Genomic DNA, 19,931 nt, shown 5'->3' on the forward strand with positions numbered 1-19,931 from the left:
GTTGGGGTTATGGTTTGGGTTAGGGTTATTGTTAGGCGTTGGGGTTATGGTTTGGGTTAGGGTTATGGTTTGGGTTAGGGTTATTGTTAGGCGTTGGGGTAATAGTTTGTGTTAGGGTTATGGTTTGGGTTAGGGTTATTGTTAGGCGTTGGGGTAATAGTTTGTGTTAGGGTTATTGTTAGGGTTTAGGGGTTATGGTTTGGTTTACGGTTATGGTTAAGGTTATGGTTGGGGTTATGGTTATGGATGGGATAATGGTTTGGGTTAGGGTTATTGTTAGGGGTTGGGGTAATAGTTTGTGTTAGGGTTATTGTTAGGGTTTAGGGGTTATGGTTTTGTTTACGGTTATGGTTAAGGTTATGGTTGGGGTTATGGTTTGGGTTAGCGTTATTTTTAGGGGTTAGGGGTTATGGTTTGGGTTATGGTTATTGTTGGGGTTACTGTTTTGGATGGGATTATGGTTTGGGTTAGGGTTATTGTTAGGGGTTGGGGTAATAGTTTGTGTTAGGGTTATTGTTAGGGTTTAGGCGTTATGGTTTGGTTTACGGTTATGATTAAGGTTATGGTTGGGGTTATGGTTGGGGTTATGGTTTGGGTTAGCGTTATTTTTAGGATTTAGGGGTTGTGGTTTGGGTTATAGTTATTGTTGGGGTTATGGTTATGGATGGGATTATGGTTTGGGTTAGGGTTATTGTTGGGGGTTGGGTGTTATGGTTTGGGTTATGGTTAGGGTTATGGTTATGGTTGGGGTTATGGTTGGGGTTATGGTTGGGGTTATGGTTGGGGTTATGGTTGCGGTTATGGCTATGGTTGGGAATATGGTTTTGGTTGGGGTTATGGTTATGGTTGGGAATCTGGTTATGGTTGGGGTTATGGTTAGGGTTATGGTTATGGTTGGGGTTATGGTTGGGGTTATGGTTGGGGTTTATGGCTATGGTTGGGAATATGGTTTTGGTTGGGGTTATGGTTATGGTTGGGAATCTGGTTATGGTTGGGGTTATGGTTTGGGTTAGGGTTATGGTTTGGGTTAGGGTTATGGTTTGGGTTAGGGTTATGGTTTGGGTTAGGGTTATGGTTTGGGTTAGGGTTATTGTTCGGGGTTGGGGTTATGGTTTGTGTTAAGGTTGGGGTTATGGTTAGGGTTATGGTTAGGGTTATGGTTTAGGTTAGGTTTATTGTTAGGGGTTGGGGTTATGGTTTGGGTTAAGGTTATTGTTTGGCGTTGGGGTTATGGTTTGGGTTAGGGTTATTGTTAGGCGTTGGGGTAATAGTTTGTGTTAGGGTTATTGTTAGGGTTTAGGGGTTATGGTTTGGTTTATGGTTATTGTTAACGTTATGGTTGGGGTTATGGTTTGGTTTTTGGTTATTGTTAAGGTTATGGTTGGGGTTATGGTTTGGGTTAGTGTTATTTTTAGGGGTTAGGGGTTATGGTTTGGGTTATGGTTATTGTTGGGGTTATGGTTGGGGTTATGGTTATGGTTGGGGTTATGGTTGGGGTTATGGTTGGGCTTATGGTTGGGGTTATGGTTGCGGTTATGGCTATGGTTGGGAATATGGTTTTGGTTGGGGTTATGGTTATGGTTGGGAATCTGGTTATGGTTGGGGTTATGGTTATGGTTGGGGTTATGGTTGGGGTTATGGTTGGGGTTATGGTTAGGGTTATGGCTATGGTTGGGAATATGGTTTTGGTTGGGGTTATGGTTATGGTTGGGAATCTGGTTATGGTTGGGGTTATGGTTTGGGTTATGGTTATGGTTATGGTTTGGGTTAGGGTTATGGTTTGGGTTAGGGTTATGGTTAGGGTTATGGTTTGGGTTATGGTTTGGGTTATGGTTTGGGTTCGGGTTATGGTTTGGGTTAGGGTTATTGTTAGGGGTTTGGGGTTATGGTTTGGGTAATGGTTATGGTTGGGGTTATGGCTATGGATGGGATTATGGTTTGGGTTAGGGTTTTTGTTAGGGGTTTTGGTTAGGGTTATTGTTAGAAGTTAGGGGTTATGGTTTGGGTTATGGTTGGGGTTATGGTTTAGGTTAGGGTTATTGTTAGGGGTTGGGGGTATGGTTTGGGTTAGGGTTATTTTAAGGGATTAGGGGTTATGGTTTGGGTTTTGTTTATGGTTGGGGTTATGGTTTGGGTTAGGGTTATTGTTAGGGGTTGGGGTTATGGTTTGGGTTATGGTCGGGGTTATGGTCGGGGTTATGGTTGGGGTTATGGTTGGGGTTATGGTTGGGGTTATGGTTGGGGTTATGGTTGGGGTTATGGTTGGAGTTATGGTTGGGGTTATGGTTAGGGTTATGGTTAGGGTTGGGGTTATGGTTGGGGTTATGGCTATGGTTGGGAATATGGTTTTGGTTGGGGTTATGTTTATGGTCGGGAATCTGGTTATGGTTGGGGTTATGGTTTAGGTTAGGGTTATTGTTAGGGGTTGGGGTTGTGGTTTGGGTTAGGAATATTGTAAGGGATAAGGGGTTATGGTTTAGGTTATGGTTTGTGTTATGGTTTGGGTTATGGTTTGGGTTAGCGTTATTGTTAGGGGTTGGGGTTATGGTTTTGGTTAGGGTTATTGCTAGGGGTTATGTTTTGGGTTATGGTTATGGTTATGGGTTGGGTTAGGGTTATTGTTTGTGGTTGGGGTTATGGTTTGGGTTAGGGTTATTGTTAGGGGTTGGGGTTATGGTTTGGGTTAGGGTTATTGTTAGGGGTTATGGTTTGGGTTATGGTTATGGTTGGGGTTATGGTTAGGTTTTGGGTTAGGGTTATTGTTAGGGGTTGGGGTTATGGTTTGGGTTAGGGTTATTGTTAGGGGTTAGGGGTTATGGTTTGGGTTATGGTTGGGGTTATGGTTGGGGTTATGGTTGGGGTTATGGTTGGGGTTATGGTTGGGGTTATGGTTTGGGTTATGATTGGAGTTATGGTTGGGGTTATGGTTAGGGTTATGGTTAGGGTTGGGGTTATGGTTGGGGTTATGGCTATGGTTCGGAATATGGTTTTGGTTCGGGTTATGTTTATGGTTGGGAATCTGGTTATGGTTGGGGTTATGGTTTGGGTTTGGGTTATGGTTATGGTTTAGGTTAGGGTTATTGTTAGGGGTTGGGGTTATGGTTTGGGTTATGGTTTGGGTTATGGTTTGGGTTATGGTTTGGGTTATGGTTTGGGTTATGGTTTGGGTTATGGTTTGGGTTATGGTTTGGGTTATGGTTTGGGTTATGGTTTGGGTTATGGTTATTGTTAGGGGTTGGGGTTATGGTTTGGGTTAGGGTTATTGCTAGGGGTTATGGTTACTGTTAGGGTTATGGTTATGGTTTGGGTTCGAGTTATTGTTAGGGGTTGGGGTTATGGTTTGGGTTAGGGTTATTGTTAGGGGTTATGGTGATGGTTTGGGTTATGGTGATGGTTTGGTTTATGGTTATGGTTTAGGTTAGGTTTATTGTTAGGGGTTGGGGTTATGGTTTGGGTTAAGGTTATTGTTTGGCGTTGGGGTTATGGTTTGGGTTAGGGTTATTGTTAGGCGTTGGGGTAATAATTTGTGTTAGGGTTATTGTTAGGGTTTAGGGGTTATGGTTTGGTTTACGGTTATGGTTAAGGTTATGGTTGGGGTTATGGTTTGGGTTAGCGTTATTTTTAGGTGTTAGGGGTTATGGTTTGGGTTATGGTTATTGTTGGGGTTATGGTTTGGGTTATGGTTATTGTTGGGGTTATGGTTATGGATGGAATTATGGTTTGGGTTAGGGTTATTGTTGGGGGTTTGGTGTTATGGTTTGGGTTATGGTTATGGTTTGGGTTATGGTTATGGTTTGGGTTATGGTTATGGTTTGGGTTATGGTTAAGGTTATGGTTTGGGTTATGGTTATGGTTATGGTTATGGTTATGGTTATGGTTTGGGTTATGGTTATGGTTATGGTTATGGTTATGGTTATGGTTATGGTTATGGTTTGGGTTATGGTTATGGTTGGGGATATGGTTTGGGTTAGGGTTATTGTTAGGGGTTATGGTTTGGGTTAGGGATATTGTTAGGGGTTAGGGGTTATGGTTGGGGTTATGGTTGGGGTTATGGTTGGGGTTATGGTTGGGGTAAGGGGTTGGGGTTATGGTTTGGGTTAGGGTTATTTTTAGGGGTTGGGGTTATGGTTTGGGTTAGGGTCATTGCCAGGGGTTATGTTTTGGGTTATGGTTATGGTTATGGGTTGGGTTAGGGTTATTGTTTGTGGTTGGGGTTATGGTTTGGGTTAGGGTTATTGTTAGGGGTTATGGTTTGGGTTATGGTTACTGTTAGGGTTATGGTTATGGTTTGGGTTAGAGTTATTGTTAGGGGTTGGGGTTATGGTTTGGGTTAGGGTTAGGGTTATTGTTAGGGGTTATTGTGATGGTTTGGGTTATGGTGATGGTTTGGTTTATTGTTATGGTTGGGGTTATGGTTAGGGTTATGGTTTAGGTTAGGTTTATTGTTAGGGGTTGGGGTTATGGTTTGGGTTAAGGTTATTGTTTGGCGTTGGGGTTATGGTTTGGGTTAGGGTTATTGTTAGGCGTTGGGGTAATAGTTTGTGTTAGGGTTATTGTTAGGGTTTAGGGGTTATGGTTTGGTTTACGGTTATGGTTAAGGTTATGGTTGGGGTTATGGTTTGGGTTAGCGTTATTTTTAGGGGTTAGGGGTTATGGTTTGGGTTATGGTTATTGTTGGGGTTATGGTTATGGATGGGATAATGGTTTGGGTTAGGGTTATTGTTAGGGGTTGGGGTAATAGTTTGTGTTAGGGTTATTGTTAGGGTTTAGGGGTTATGATTTGGTTTACGGTTATGGTTAAGGTTATGGTTGGGGTTATGGTTTGGGTTAGCGTTATTTTTAGGAGTTAGGGGTTATGGTTTGGGTTATGGTTATTGTTGGGGTTACTGTTATGGATGGGATTATGGTTTGGGTTAGGGTTATTGTTAGGGTTTAGGGGTTATGGTTTGGTTTACAGTTATGGTTAAGGTTATGGTTGGGGTTATGTTTTGGTTTACAGTTATGGTTAAGGTTATGGTTGGGGTTATGGTTTGGGTTAGGGTTATTGTTAGGGGTTGGGGTTATGGTTTGGGTTAGGGTTATTGTAAGGGGTTATGGTTTGGGTTATGGTTATGGTTGGGCTTATGGTTATGGTTTGGGTTAGGTTTTGGGTTAGGTTTTGGGTTAGGTTTTGGGTTAGGGTTATTGTTAGGGGTTGGGGTTATGGTTTGGGTTAGGGTTATTGTTAGGGGTTAGGGGTTATGGTTTGGGTTATGGTTGGGGTTATGGTTTGGGTTATGATTGGAGTTATGGTTGGGTTTATGGTTAGGGTTATGGTTAGGGTTGGGGTTATGGTTGGGGTTATGGCTATGGTTCGGAATATGGTTTTGGATCGGGTTATGTTTATGGTTGGGAATCTGGTTATGGTTGGGGTTATGGTTTGGGTTTGGGTTATGGTTATGGTTTAGGTTAGGGTTATTGTTAGGGGTTGGGGTTATGGTTTGGGTTATGGTTTGGGTTATGGTTTGGGTTATGGTTTGGGTTATGGTTTGGGTTATGGTTTGGGTTATGGTTTGGGTTATGGTTTGGGTTATGGTTTGGGTTATGGTTTGGGTTATGGTTTGGGTTATGGTTTGGGTTATGGTTTGGGTTATGGTTTGGGTTATGGTTTGGGTTATGGTTTGGGTTATGGTTTGGGTTATGGTTTGGGTTATGGTTTGGGTTATGGTTTGGGTTATGGTTTGGGTTATGGTTTCGGTTATGGTTTGGGTTATGGTTTGGGTTATGGTTTGGGTTATGGTTTGGGTTATGGTTTGGGTTAGCGTTATTGTTAGGGGTTGGGGTTATGGTTTTGGTTAGGGTTATTGCTAGGGGTTATGTTTTGGGTTATGGTTATGGTTATGGGTTGGGTTAGGGTTATTGTTTGTGGTTGGGGTTATGGTTTGGGTTAGGGTTATTGTTAGGGGTTATGGTTTGGGTTATGGTTATGGTTTGGGTTAGGGTTATTGTTAGGGGTTGGGGTTATGGTTTGGGTTATGGTTTGGGTTATGGTTTGGGTTATGGTTTGGGTTATGGTTTGGGTTATGGTTTGGGTTATGGTTTGGGTTATGGTTTGGGTTATGGTTTGGGTTATGGTTTGGGTTATGGTTTGGGTTAGGGTTATTGTTAGGGGTTGGGGTTATGGTTTGGGTTAGGGTTATTGCTAGGGGTTATGTTTTGGGTTATGGTTATGGTTATGGGTTCGGTTAGGGTTATTGTTTGTGGTTGGGGTTATGGTTTGGGTTAGGGTTATTGTTAGGGGTTATGGTTTGGGTTATGGTTACTGTTAGGGTTATGGTTATGGTTTGGGTTAGAGTTATTGTTAGGGGTTGGGGTTATGGTTTGGGTTTGGGTTATTGTTAGGGGTTATGGTGATAGTTTGGGTTATGGTGATGGTTTGGTTTATGGTTATGGTTGGGGTTAGGGTTATGGTTTAGGTTAGGTTTATTGTTAGGGGTTGGGGTTAAGGTTTGGGTTAAGGTTATTGTTTGGCGTTGGGGTTATGGTTTGGGTTAGGGTTATTGTTAGGCGTTGGGGTAATAGTTTGTGTTAGGGTTATTGTTAGGGTTTAGGGGTTATGGTTTGGTTTACGGTTATGGTTAAGGTTAAGGTTATGGTTGGGGTTATGGTTTGGGTTAGCGTTATTTTTAGGTGTTAGGGGTTATGGTTTGGGTTATGGTTATTGTTGGGGTTATGGTTATGGATGGGATTATGGTTTGGGTTAGGGTTATTGTTGGGGGTTGGGTGTTATGGTTTGGGTTAGGGTTATTGTTGGGGGTTGGGTGTTATGGTTTGGGTTATGGTTATGGTTTGGGTTATGGTTATGGTTTGGGTTATGGTTATGGTTGGGGTTATGGTTTGGGTTAGGGTTATTGTTAGGGGTTATGGTTTGGGTTAGGGATATTGTTAGGGGTTAGGGGTTATGGTTTGGGTAAGGGTTGGGGTTATGGTTGGGGTTATGGTTGGGGTTATGGTTGGGGTTATGGTTGGGGTTATGGTTGGGGTTATGGTTGGGGTTATGGTTGGGGTTATGGTTGGGGTTATGGTTATGGTTGGGGTTATTGTTGGGGTTATGGTTGGGGTTATGGTTGGGGTTATGGTTGGGGTTATGGTTGGGGTTATGGCTATGGTTGGGGTTATGGTTATGGTTGGGAATATGGTTATGGTTGGGGTTATGGTTTGGGTTAGGGTTATGGTTTGGGTTAGGGTTATGGTTTGGGTTATGGTTTGGGTTATGGTTTGGGTTCGGGTTATGGTTTGGGTTAGGGTTAGGGTTATGGTTTGGGTTATGGTTATGGTTGGGGTTATGGTTTAGGTTAGGGTTATTGTTAGGGGTTGGGGTTATGGTTTGGGTTAGGGTTATTGTTAGGGGTTATGGTTTGGGTTATGGTTATGGTTGGGGTTATGGTTATGGTTTGGGTTAGGTTTTGGGTTAGGTTTTGGGTTAGGTTTTGGGTTAGGTTTTGGGTTATGTTTTGGGTTAGGTTTTGGGTTAGGTTTTGGGTTAGGGTTCTTGTTAGGGGTTGGGGTTATGGTTTGGGTTAGGGTTATTGTTAGGGGTTAGGGGTTATGGTTTGGGTTATGGTAATGGTTGGGGTTATGGTTTAGGTTAGGGTTATTGTTAGGGGTTGGGGTTTATGGTTTGGGTTAGGGTTATTATTAGGGGTTATGGTTTGGGTTGTTATGGTTTGGGTTAGGGATATTGTTAGGGGTTAGGGGTTATGGTTTGGGTTATGGTTATTGTTGGGGTTATGGTTATGGATGGGATAATGGTTTGGGTTAGGGTTATTGTTAGGGGTTATGGTGATGGTTTGGGTTATGGTGATGGTTTGGTTTATGGTTATGGTTGGGGTTATGGTTAGGGTTATGGTTAGGCTTATGGTTTAGGTTAGGTTTATTGTTAGGGGTTGGGGTTATGGTTTGGGTTAGGGTTATTGTTAGGCGTTGGGGTTATGGTTTGGGTTAGGGTTATGGTTTGGGTTAGGGTTATTGTTAGGGGTTGGGGTAATAGTTTGTGTTAGGGTTATTGTTAGGGTTTAGGGGTTATGATTTGGTTTACGGTTATGGTTAAGGTTATGGTTGGGGTTATGGTTTGGGTTAGCGTTATTTTTAGGAGTTAGGGGTTATGGTTTGGGTTATGGTTATTGTTGGGGTTACTGTTATGGATGGGATTATGGTTTGGGTTAGGGTTATTGTTAGGGTTTAGGGGTTATGGTTTGGTTTACAGTTATGGTTAAGGTTATGGTTGGGGTTATGGTTTGGTTTACAGTTATGGTTAAGGTTATGGTTGGGGTTATGGTTTGGGTTAGGGTTATTGTTAGGGGTTGGGGTTATGGTTTGGGTTAGGGTTATTGTTAGGGGTTATGGTTTGGGTTATGGTTATGGTTGGGGTTATGGTTAGGTTTTGGGTTAGGGTTATTGTTAGGGGTTGGGGTTATGGTTTGGGTTATGGTTATGGTTGGGGTTATGGTTAGGTTTTGGGTTAGGGTTATTGTTAGGGGTTGGGGTTATGGTTTGGGTTAGGGTTATTGTTAGGGGTTAGGGGTTATGGTTTGGGTTATGGTTGGGGTTATGGTTGGGGTTATGGTTTGGGTTATGATTGGAGTTATGGTTGGGGTTATGGTTAGGGTTATGGTTAGGGTTGGGGTTATGGTTGGGGTTATGGCTATGGTTCGGAATATGGTTTTGGTTCGGGTTATGTTTATGGTTGGGAATCTGGTTATGGTTGGGGTTATGGTTAGGGTTATGGTTAGGGTTGGGGTTATGGCTATGGTTCGGAATATGGTTTTGGTTCGGGTTATGTTTATGGTTGGGAATCTGGTTATGGTTGGGGTTATGGTTTGGGTTTGGGTTATGGTTATGGTTTAGGTTAGGGTTATTGTTAGGGGTTGGGGTTATGGTTTGGGTTATGGTTTGGGTTATGGTTTGGGTTATGGTTTGGGTTATGGTTTGGGTTATGGTTTGGGTTATGGTTTGGGTTATGGTTTGGGTTATGGTTATTGTTAGGGGTTGGGGTTATGGTTTGGGTTAGGGTTATTGCTAGGGGTTATGGTTACTGTTAGGGTTATGGTTATGGTTTGGGTTAGAGTTATTGTTAGGGGTTGGGGTTATGGTTTGGGTTAGGGTTATTGTTAGGGGTTACGGTGATGGTTTGGGTTATGGTGATGGTTTGGTTTATGGTTATGGTTGGGGTTAGGGTTATGGTTTAGGTTAGGTTTATTGTTAGGGGTTGGGGTTATGGTTTGGGTTAAGGTTATTGTTTGGCGTTGGGGTTATGGTTTGGGTTAGGGTTATTGTTAGGCGTTGGGGTAATAGTTTGTGTTAGGGTTATTGTTAGGGTTTAGGGGTTATGGTTTGGTTTACGGTTATGGTTAAGGTTATGGTTGGGGTTATGGTTTGGGTTAGCGTTATTTTTAGGTGTTAGGGGTTATGGTTTGGGTTATGGTTATTGTTGGGGTTATGGTTATGGATGGAATTATGGTTTGGGTTAGGGTTATTGTTGGGGGTTTGGTGTTATGGTTTGGGTTATGGTTATGGTTTGGGTTATGGTTATGGTTATGGTTTGGGTTATGGTTATGGTTATGGTTATGGTTATGGTTATGGTTATGGTTTGGGTTATGGTTATGGTTATGGTTATGGTTATGGTTATGGTTATGGTTATGGTTATGGTTATGGTTATGGTTATGGTTATGGTTATGGTTATGGTTATGGTTATGGTTATGGTTATGGTTATGGTTATGGTTATGGTTATGGTTATGGTTATGGTTATGGTTTGGGTTATGGTTATGGTTGGGGTTATGGTTTGGGTTAGGGTTATTGTTAGGGGTTATGGTTTGGGTTAGGGATATTGTTAGGGGTTAGGGGTTATGGTTTGGGTAAGGGTTGGGGTTATGGTTGGGGTTATGGTTGGGGTTATGGTTGGGGTAAGGGGTTGGGGTTATGGTTTGGGTTAGGGTTATTTTTAGGGGTTGGGGTTATGGTTTGGGTTAGGGTCATTGCCAGGGGTTATGTTTTGGGTTATGGTTATGGTTATGGGTTGGGTTAGGGTTATTGTTTGTGGTTGGGGTTATGGTTTGGGTTAGGGTTATTGTTAGGGGTTATGGTTTGGGTTATGGTTACTGTTAGGGTTATGGTTATGGTTTGGGTTAGAGTTATTGTTAGGGGTTGGGGTTATGGTTTGGGTTAGGGTTAGGGTTATTGTTAGGGGTTATTGTGATGGTTTGGGTTATGGTGATGGTTTGGTTTATTGTTATGGTTGGGGTTATGGTTAGGGTTATGGTTTAGGTTAGGTTTATTGTTAGGGGTTGGGGTTATGGTTTGGGTTAAGGTTATTGTTTGGCGTTGGGGTTATGGTTTGGGTTAGGGTTATTGTTAGGCGTTGGGGTAATAGTTTGTGTTAGGGTTATTGTTAGGGTTTAGGGGTTATGGTTTGGTTTACGGTTATGGTTAAGGTTATGGTTGGGGTTATGGTTTGGGTTAGCGTTATTTTTAGGGGTTAGGGGTTATGGTTTGGGTTATGGTTATTGTTGGGGTTATGGTTATGGATGGGATAATGGTTTGGGTTAGGGTTATTGTTAGGGGTTGGGGTAATAGTTTGTGTTAGGGTTATTGTTAGGGTTTAGGGGTTATGATTTGGTTTACGGTTATGGTTAAGGTTATGGTTGGGGTTATGGTTTGGGTTAGCGTTATTTTTAGGAGTTAGGGGTTATGGTTTGGGTTACGGTTATTGTTGGGGTTACTGTTATGGATGGGATTATGGTTTGTGTTAGGGTTATTGTTAGGGTTTAGGGGTTATGGTTTGGTTTACAGTTATGGTTAAGGTTATAGATGGGGTTATGGTTTGGTTTACAGTTATGGTTAAGGTTATGGTTGGGGTTATGGTTTGGGTTAGGGTTATTGTTAGGGGTTGGGGTTATGGTTTGGGTTAGGGTTATTGTTAGGGGTTATGGTTATGGTTGGGGTTATGGTTATGGTTTGGGTTAGGTTTTGGGTTAGGTTTTGGGTTAGGGTTATTGTTAGGGGTTGGGGTTATGGTTTGGGTTAGGGTTATTGTTAGGGGTTAGGGGTTATGGTTTGGGTTATGGTTGGGGTTATGGTTGGGGTTATGGTTGGGGTTATGGTTTGGGTTATGATTGGAGTTATGGTTGGGGGTATGGTTAGGGTTATTGTTAGGGGTTGGGGTTATGGTTTGGGTTATGGTTTGGGTTATGGTTTGGGTTATGGTTTGGGTTATGGTTTGGGTTATGGTTTGGGTTATGGTTTGGGTTATGGTTTGGGTTATGGTTTGGGTTATGGTTTGGGTTATGGTTTGGGTTATGGTTTGGGTTATGGTTTGGGTTATGGTTTGGGTTATGGTTTGGGTTATGGTTTGGGTTATGGTTTGGGTTATGGTTTGGGTTATGGTTTGGGTTATGGTTTGGGTTATGGTTTGGGTTATGGTTTGGGTTATGGTTTGGGTTATGGTTTGGGTTATGGTTTGGGTTATGGTTTGGGTTATGGTTTGGGTTATGGTTTGGGTTAGCATTATTGTTAGGGGTTGGGGTTATGGTTTTGGTTAGGGTTATTGCTAGGGGTTATGTTTTGGGTTATGGTTATGGTTATGGGTTGGGTTAGGGTTATTGTTTGTGGTTGGGGTTATGGTTTGTGTTAGGGTTATTGTTAGGGGTTATGGTTTGGTTTATGGTTATGGTTTGGGTTAGGGTTATTGTTAGGGGTTGGGGTTATGGTTTGGGTTATGGTTTGGGTTATGGTTTGGGTTATGGTTTGGGTTATGGTTTGGGTTATGGTTTGGGTTATGGTTTGGGTTATGGTTTGGGTTATGGTTTGGGTTATGGTTTGGGTTATGGTTTGGGTTATGGTTTGGGTTATGGTTTGGGTTATGGTTTGGGTTAGGGTTATTGTTAGGGGTTGGGGTTATGGTTTGGGTTAGGGTTATTGCTAGGGGTTATGTTTTGGGTTATGGTTATGGTTATGGGTTCGGTTAGGGTTATTGTTTGTGGTTGGGGTTATGGTTTGGGTTAGGGTTATTGTTAGGGGTTATGGTTTGGGTTATGGTTACTGTTAGGGTTATGGTTATGGTTTGGGTTAGAGTTATTGTTAGGGGTTGGGGTTATGGTTTGGGTTAGGGTTATTGTTAGGGGTTATGGTGATGGTTTGGGTTATGGTGATGGTTTGGTTTATGGTTATGGTTGGGGTTAGGGTTATGGTTTAGGTTAGGTTTATTGTTAGGGGTTGGGGTTATGGTTTGGGTTAAGGTTATTGTTTGGCGTTGGGGTTATGGTTTGGGTTAGGGTTATTGTTAGGCGTTGGGGTAATAGTTTGTGTTAGGGTTATTGTTAGGGTTTAGGGGTTATGGTTTGGTTTACGGTTATTGTTAGGGTTTAGGGGTTATGGTTTGGTTTACGGTTATGGTTAAGGTTATGGTTGGGGTTATGGTTTGGGTTAGCGTTATTTTTAGGGGTTAGGGGTTATGGTTTGGGTTATGGTTATTGTTGGGGTTACTGTTATGAATGTGATTATGGTTTGGGTTAGGGTTATTGTTAGGGGTTGGGGTAATAGTTTGTGTTAGGGTTATTGTTAGGGTTTAGGGGTTATGGTTTGGTTTACGGTTATGGTTAAGGTTATGGTTGGGGTTATGGTTTGGGTTATGGTTTGGGTTTTGTTTATGGTTGGGGTTATGGTTTGGGTTAGGGTTATTGTTAGGGGTTGGGGTTATGGTTTGGGTTAGGGTTATCTTAAGGGATTAGGGGTTATGGTTTGGGTTTTGGTTATGGTTGGGGTTATGGTTTGGGTTAGGGTTATTGTTAGGGGTTGGAGTTATGGTTTCGTTTAGGGTTAATGTTGGGAGTTAGGGGTTATGTTTTGGGTTATGGTTATGGTTTGGGTTATGGTTATGGTTGGGGTTATGGTTTAGGTTAGGGTTATTGTTAGGGGTTGGGGTTATGGTTTGGGTTAGGGTTATTGTTAGGGGTTATGGTTTGGGTTATGGTTATGGTTGGGGTTATGGTTATGGTTTGGGTTAAGTTTTGGGTTAGGTTTTGGGTTAGGTTTTGTTTGAGGTTTTGGGTGAGGTTTTGGGTTAGGTTTTGGGTTAGGGTTATTGTTAGGGGTTTGGGTTATGGTTTGGGTTAGGGTTATTGTTAGGGGTTATGGTTTGGGTTATGGTAATGGTTGGGGTTATGGGTTAGGTTAGGGTTATTGTTAGGGGTTGGGGTTATGGTTTGGGTTAGGGTTATTATTAGGGGTTATGGTTTGGGTTAGGGATATTGTTAGGGGTTAGGGGTTATGGTTTGGGTTAGGGTTATTGTTAGGGGTTGGGGTTATGGTTCTGGTTATGGTTGGGGTTATGGTTGGGGTTATGGTTGGGGTTATGGTTGGAGTTATGGTTGGGGTAATGGTTAGGGTTATGGCTATGGTTGGGAATATGGTTTTGGTTGGGGTTATGGTTTGGGTTAGGGTTATTATTAGGGGTTATGGTTTGGGTTAGGGATATTGTTAGGGGTTAGGGGTTATGGTTTGGGTTAGGGTTATTGTTAGGGGTTGGGGTTATGGTTCTGGTTATGGTTGGGGTTATGGTTGGGGTTATGGTTGGGGTTATGGTTGGAGTTATGGTTGGGGTAATGGTTAGGGTTATGGTTGGGGTTATGGCTATGGTTGGGAATATGGTTTTGGTTGGGGTTATGTTTATGGTTGGGAATCTGGTTATGGTTGGGGTTATGGTTTAGGTTAGGGTTATTATTAGGGGTTGGGGTTATGGTTTGGGTTAGGAATATTGTAAGGGATAACGGGTTATGGTTTGGGTTTTGGTTATGGTTGGGGTTATGGTTCGGGTTAGGGTTATTGTTAGGGGTTGGGGTTATGGTTTGGGTTATGGTTTGGGTTAGGGTTATTGTTAGGGGTTGGGGTTATGGTTTGTGTTAGGGTTATTTCTAGGGGTTATGTTTTGTGTTAGGGTTATTTCTAGGGGTTATGTTTTGGGTTATGGCTATGGTTGGGAATATGGTTTTGGTTGGGGTTATGGTTATGGTTGGGAATCTGGTTATGGTTGGGGTTATGGTTTGGGTTAGGGTTACGGTTTGGGTTATGGTTTGGGTTATGGTTTGGGTTATGGTTTGGGTTATGGTTTGGGTTAGGGTTATGGTTTGGGTTATGGGTTGGGTTATGGGTTGGGTTATGGTTTGGGTTCGGGTTATGGTTTGGGTTAGGGTTATTGTTAGGGGTTGGGGGTTATGGTTTGGGTTATGGTTATGGTTGGGGTTATGGCTATGGATGGGATTATGGTTTGGGTTAGGGTTCTTGTTAGGGGTTTGGGTTAGGGTTCTTGTTAGGGGTTTGGGTTAGGGTTATTGTTAGAAGTTAGGCGTTATGGTTTAGGTTAGGGTTATTGTTAGAAGTTAGGCGTTATGGTTTAGGTTATGGTTGGGGTTATGGTTTAGGTTAGGGTTATTGTTAGGGGTTGGGGTTATGGTTTGGGTTAGGGTTATCTTAAGGGATTAGGGGTTATGGTTTGGGTTAGGGTTCTTGTTAGGGGTTTGGGTTAGGGTTATTGTTAGAAGTTAGGGGTTATGGTTTGGGTTATGGTTGGGGTTATGGTTTAGGTTAGGGTTATTGTTAGGGGTTGGGGTTATGGTTTGGGTTAGGGTTATTTTAAGGGATTAGGGGTTATGGTTTGGGTTTTGGTTATGGTTGGGGTTATGGTTTGGGTTAGGGTTATTGTTAGGGGTTGGAGTTATGGTTTGGTTTAGGGTTAATGTTGGGAGTTAGGGGTTATGTTTTGGGTTATGGTTATGGTTTGGGTTATGGTTATGGTTGGGGTTATGGTTATGGTTGGGGTTATGGTTTAGGTTAGGGTTATTGTTAGGGGTTGGGGTTATGGTTTGGGTTAGGGTTATTGTAAGGGGTTATGGTTTGGGTTATGGTTATGGTTGGGGTTATGGTTATGGTTTGGGTTAAGTTTTGGGTTAGGTTTTGGGTTAGGTTTTGGGTTAGGTTTTGGGTGAGGTTTTGGGTGAGGTTTTGGGTGAGGTTTTGGGTGAGGTTTTGGGTTAGGTTTTGGGTTAGGTTTTGGGTTAGGTTTATTGTTAGGGGTTGGGGTTATGGTTTGGGTTATGGTTGGGGTTATGGTTTGGGTTATGGTTGGGGTTATGGTTGGAGTTATGGTTGGGGTTATGGTTAGGGTTATGGTTAGGGTTGGGGTTATGGTTGGGGTTATGGCTAAGGTTGGGAATATGGTTTTGGTTGGGGTTATGTTTATGGTTGGGAATCTGGTTATGGTTGGGGTTATGGTTTACGTTAGGGTTATTGTTAGGGGTTGGGGTTATGGTTTGGGTTAGGAATATTGTAAGGGATAAGGGGTTATGGTTTGGGTTTTGGTTATGGTTGGGGTTATGGTTCGGGTTAGGGTTATTGTTAGGGGTTGGGGTTATGGTTTGGGTTAGGGTTATTGTTAGGGGTTGGGGTTATGGTTTGGGTTAGGGTTATTGCTAGGGGTTATGTTTTGGGTTATGGTTATGGGTTGGTGTTACGGCTGGCAGCCTGGACACACACTATGTAGGAGGTGTGTGCTTTCCTTTCTTTACCGGTATCTGCCACTGTGGCTCCACCCCTGTGACAGAGCCCTGCCCAGGCCAACACGGCTGTAATTAATTCCCCAATCATCCCTCCTGCCCTTATTTAAAGCCTTTTCAGTTGTCAGTTCACCCTTTGCCCTTGCCCTGGCCTTTGCCCTTGTCCTTGATGCCTTGCTGAGTTGCAGGCTTGTGAGTATGTTACTCCCTGTTATATTTTGTATGTGTTGTTAATGATTTTGGGTTGCATAGGGGGACTTCTTGAGATAATTTTAGACACCCATGGGTATACATATAGTTTGTGCATTTAGACACAGTTATTCCCCTGTCTAGATTATATTACATCAGTTTAACAGTGGCATCCTTCGGTCTTATTTCCTGTATTTTGTGGGTGTTCATTTGAACACCTGTCTGGGAGGGGTTTTTTACCGTGTTTATTTGAGGGTGCCACTTTAATATCTCGTGCTTCCCCTATGTTATCCCGTAGTCTGTTTTATTGACTTTATTGTAAATAAAAATAACTGAAGGCTACTTGCAATGTGTGTCCGAACTCATCTTTGACCGAACCTGTCTGCTGTGATAGTTGCGACTCCCTGGTATATCATACCCCAGGGGGAGTCGTAACAGTTGGGTTAGGGTTATTGTTTGTGGTTGGGGTTATGGTTTGGGTTAGGGTTATTGTTAGGGTTATGGTTATGGTTTGGGTTAGAGTTATTGTTAGGGGTTGGGGTAATAGTTTGTGTTAGGGTTATTGTTAGGGTTTAGGGGTTATGGTTTGGTTTACGGTTATGGTTAAGGTTATGGTTGGGGTTATGGTTTGGGTTAGCGTTATCTTTAGGGGTTAGGGGTTATGGTTTGGGTTATGGTTATTGTTGGGGTTACTGTTATGGATGGGATTATGGTTTTGGTTAGGGTTATTGTTAGGGGTTGGGGTAATAGTTTGTGTTAGGGTTATTGTTAGGGTTTAGGCGTTATGGTTTGGTTTACGGTTATGGTTAAGGTTATGGTTGGGGTTATGGTTTGGGTTAGCGTTATTTTTAGGATTCAGGGGTTATGGTTTGGCTTATGGTTATTGTTGGGGTTATGGTTATGGATGGGATTATGGTTTGGGTTAGGGTTATTGTTGGGGGTTGGGTGTTATGGTTTGGGTTATGGTTATGGTTTGGGTTATGGTTATGGTTGGGGTTATGGTTTGGGTTAGGGATATTGTTAGGGGTTAGGGGTTATGGTTTGGGTTAGGGTTGGGGTTATGGTTGGGGTTATGGTTATGGTTATGGTTGGGGTTATGGTTGGGGTTATGGTTGGGGTTATGGTTGGGGTTATGGTTGGGGTTATGGTTGGGGTTATGGTTGGGGTTATGGTTGGGGTTATGGTTGGGGTTATGGTTGGGGTTATGGTTGGGGTTATGGTTGGGGTTATGGCTATGGTTGGGAATATGGTTTTGGTTGGGGTTATGGTTATGGTTGGGAATCTGGTTATGGTTGGGGTTAAGGTTTGGGTTAGGGTTATGGTTTGGGTTAGGGTTATGGTTTGGGTTAGGGTTATGGTTTGGGTTATGGTTTGGGTTCGGGTTATGGTTTGGGTTCGGGTTATGGTTTGGGTTAGGGTTATTGTTAGGGGTTTGGGGTTATGGTTTAGGAGGTTATGGTTATGGTTGGGGTTATGGCTGTGGATGGGATTATGGTTTGGGTTAGGGTTCTTGTTAGGGGTTTGGGTTAGGGTTATTGTTAGAAGTTAGGGGTTATGGTTTAGGTTAGGGTTATTGTTGGGGTTATGGTTTGGGTTAGGGTTATTGTTAGGGGTTGGAGTTATGGTTTGGTTTAGGGTTAATGTTGGGAGTTAGGGGTTATGGTTATGGTTGGGGTTATGGTTTAGGTTAGGGTTATTGTTAGGGGTTGGGGTTATGGTTTGGGTTAGGAATATTGTAAGGGATAAGGGGTTATGGTTTGGGTTTTGGTTATGGTTGGGGTTATGGTTCGGGTTAGGGTTATTGTTAGGGGTTGGGGTTATGGTTTGGGTAAGGGTTATTGTTAGGGGTTGGGTTTATGGTTTGGGTTAGGGTTATTGCTAGGGGTTATGTTTTGGGTTATGGTTATGGTTATGGGTTGGGTTAGGGTTATTGTTTTTGGTTGGGGTTATGGTTTGGGTTAGGGTTATTGTTAGGCGTTGGGGTTATGGTTTGGGTTAGGGTTATGGTTTGGGTTAGGGTTATTGTTAGGCGTTGGGGTAATAGTTTGTGTTAGGGTTATGGTTTGGGTTAGGGTTATTGTTAGGCGTTGGGGTAATAGTTTGTGTTAGGGTTATTGTTAGGGTTTAGGGGTTATGGTTTGGTTTACGGTTATGGTTAAGGTTATGGTTGGGGTTATGGTTATGGATGGGATAATGGTTTGGGTTAGGGTTATTGTTAGGGGTTGGGGTAATAGTTTGTGTTAGGGTTATTGTTAGGGTTTAGGGGTTATGGTTTTGTTTACGGTTATGGTTAAGGTTATGGTTGGGGTTATGGTTTGGGTTAGCGTTATTTTTAGGGGTTAGGGGTTATGGTTTGGGTTATGGTTATTGTTGGGGTTACTGTTTTGGATGGGATTATGGTTTGGGTTAGGGTTATTGTTAGGGGTTGGGGTAATAGTTTGTGTTAGGGTTATTGTTAGGGTTTAGGCGTTATGGTTTGGTTTACGGTTATGATTAAGGTTATGGTTGGGGTTATGGTTGGGGTTATGGTTTGGGTTAGCGTTATTTTTAGGATTTAGGGGTTGTGGTTTGGGTTATAGTTATTGTTGGGGTTATGGTTATGGATGGGATTATGGTTTGGGTTAGGGTTATTGTTGGGGGTTGGGTGTTATGGTTTGGGTTATGGTTAGGGTTATGGTTATGGTTGGGGTTATGGTTGGGGTTATGGTTGGGGTTATGGTTGGGGTTATGGTTGCGGTTATGGCTATGGTTGGGAATATGGTTTTGGTTGGGGTTATGGTTATGGTTGGGAATCTGGTTATGGTTGGGGTTATGGTTAGGGTTATGGTTATGGTTGGGGTTATGGTTGGGGTTATGGTTGGGGTTTATGGCTATGGTTGGGAATATGGTTTTGGTTGGGGTTATGGTTATGGTTGGGAATCTGGTTATGGTTGGGGTTATGGTTTGGGTTAGGGTTATGGTTTGGGTTAGGGTTATGGTTTGGGTTAGGGTTATGGTTTGGGTTAGGGTTATGGTTTGGGTTAGGGTTATTGTTCGGGGTTGGGGTTATGGTTTGTGTTAAGGTTGGGGTTATGGTTAGGGTTATGGTTAGGGTTATGGTTTAGGTTAGGTTTATTGTTAGGGGTTGGGGTTATGGTTTGGGTTAAGGTTATTGTTTGGCGTTGGGGTTATGGTTTGGGTTAGGGTTATTGTTAGGCGTTGGGGTAATAGTTTGTGTTAGGGTTATTGTTAGGGTTTAGGGGTTATGGTTTGGTTTATGGTTATTGTTAACGTTATGGTTGGGGTTATGGTTTGGTTTTTGGTTATTGTTAAGGTTATGGTTGGGGTTATGGTTTGGGTTAGTGTTATTTTTAGGGGTTAGGGGTTATGGTTTGGGTTATGGTTATTGTTGGGGTTATGGTTGGGGTTATGGTTATGGTTGGGGTTATGGTTGGGGTTATGGTTGGGCTTATGGTTGGGGTTATGGTTGCGGTTATGGCTATGGTTGGGAATATGGTTTTGGTTGGGGTTATGGTTATGGTTGGGAATCTGGTTATGGTTGGGGTTATGGTTATGGTTGGGGTTATGGTTGGGGTTATGGTTGGGGTTATGGTTAGGGTTATGGCTATGGTTGGGAATATGGTTTTGGTTGGGGTTATGGTTATGGTTGGGAATCTGGTTATGGTTGGGGTTATGGTTTGGGTTATGGTTATGGTTTGGGTTAGGGTTATGGTTTGGGTTAGGGTTATGGTTAGGGTTATGGTTTGGGTTATGGTTTGGGTTATGGTTTGGGTTCGGGTTATGGTTTGGGTTAGGGTTATTGTTAGGGGTTTGGGGTTATGGTTTGGGTAATGGTTATGGTTGGGGTTATGGCTATGGATGGGATTATGGTTTGGGTTAGGGTTTTTGTTAGGGGTTTTGGTTAGGGTTATTGTTAGAAGTTAGGGGTTATGGTTTGGGTTATGGTTGGGGTTATGGTTTAGGTTAGGGTTATTGTTAGGGGTTGGGGGTATGGTTTGGGTTAGGGTTATTTTAAGGGATTAGGGGTTATGGTTTGGGTTTTGTTTATGGTTGGGGTTATGGTTTGGGTTAGGGTTATTGTTAGGGGTTGGGGTTATGGTTTGGGTTATGGTCGGGGTTATGGTCGGGGTTATGGTTGGGGTTATGGTTGGGGTTATG

The sequence above is a fragment of the Stigmatopora nigra genome, unplaced genomic scaffold (genome assembly GCF_051989575.1).
Source record: "Stigmatopora nigra isolate UIUO_SnigA unplaced genomic scaffold, RoL_Snig_1.1 HiC_scaffold_30, whole genome shotgun sequence".
Lineage (NCBI taxonomy): Eukaryota > Metazoa > Chordata > Actinopteri > Syngnathiformes > Syngnathidae > Stigmatopora > Stigmatopora nigra.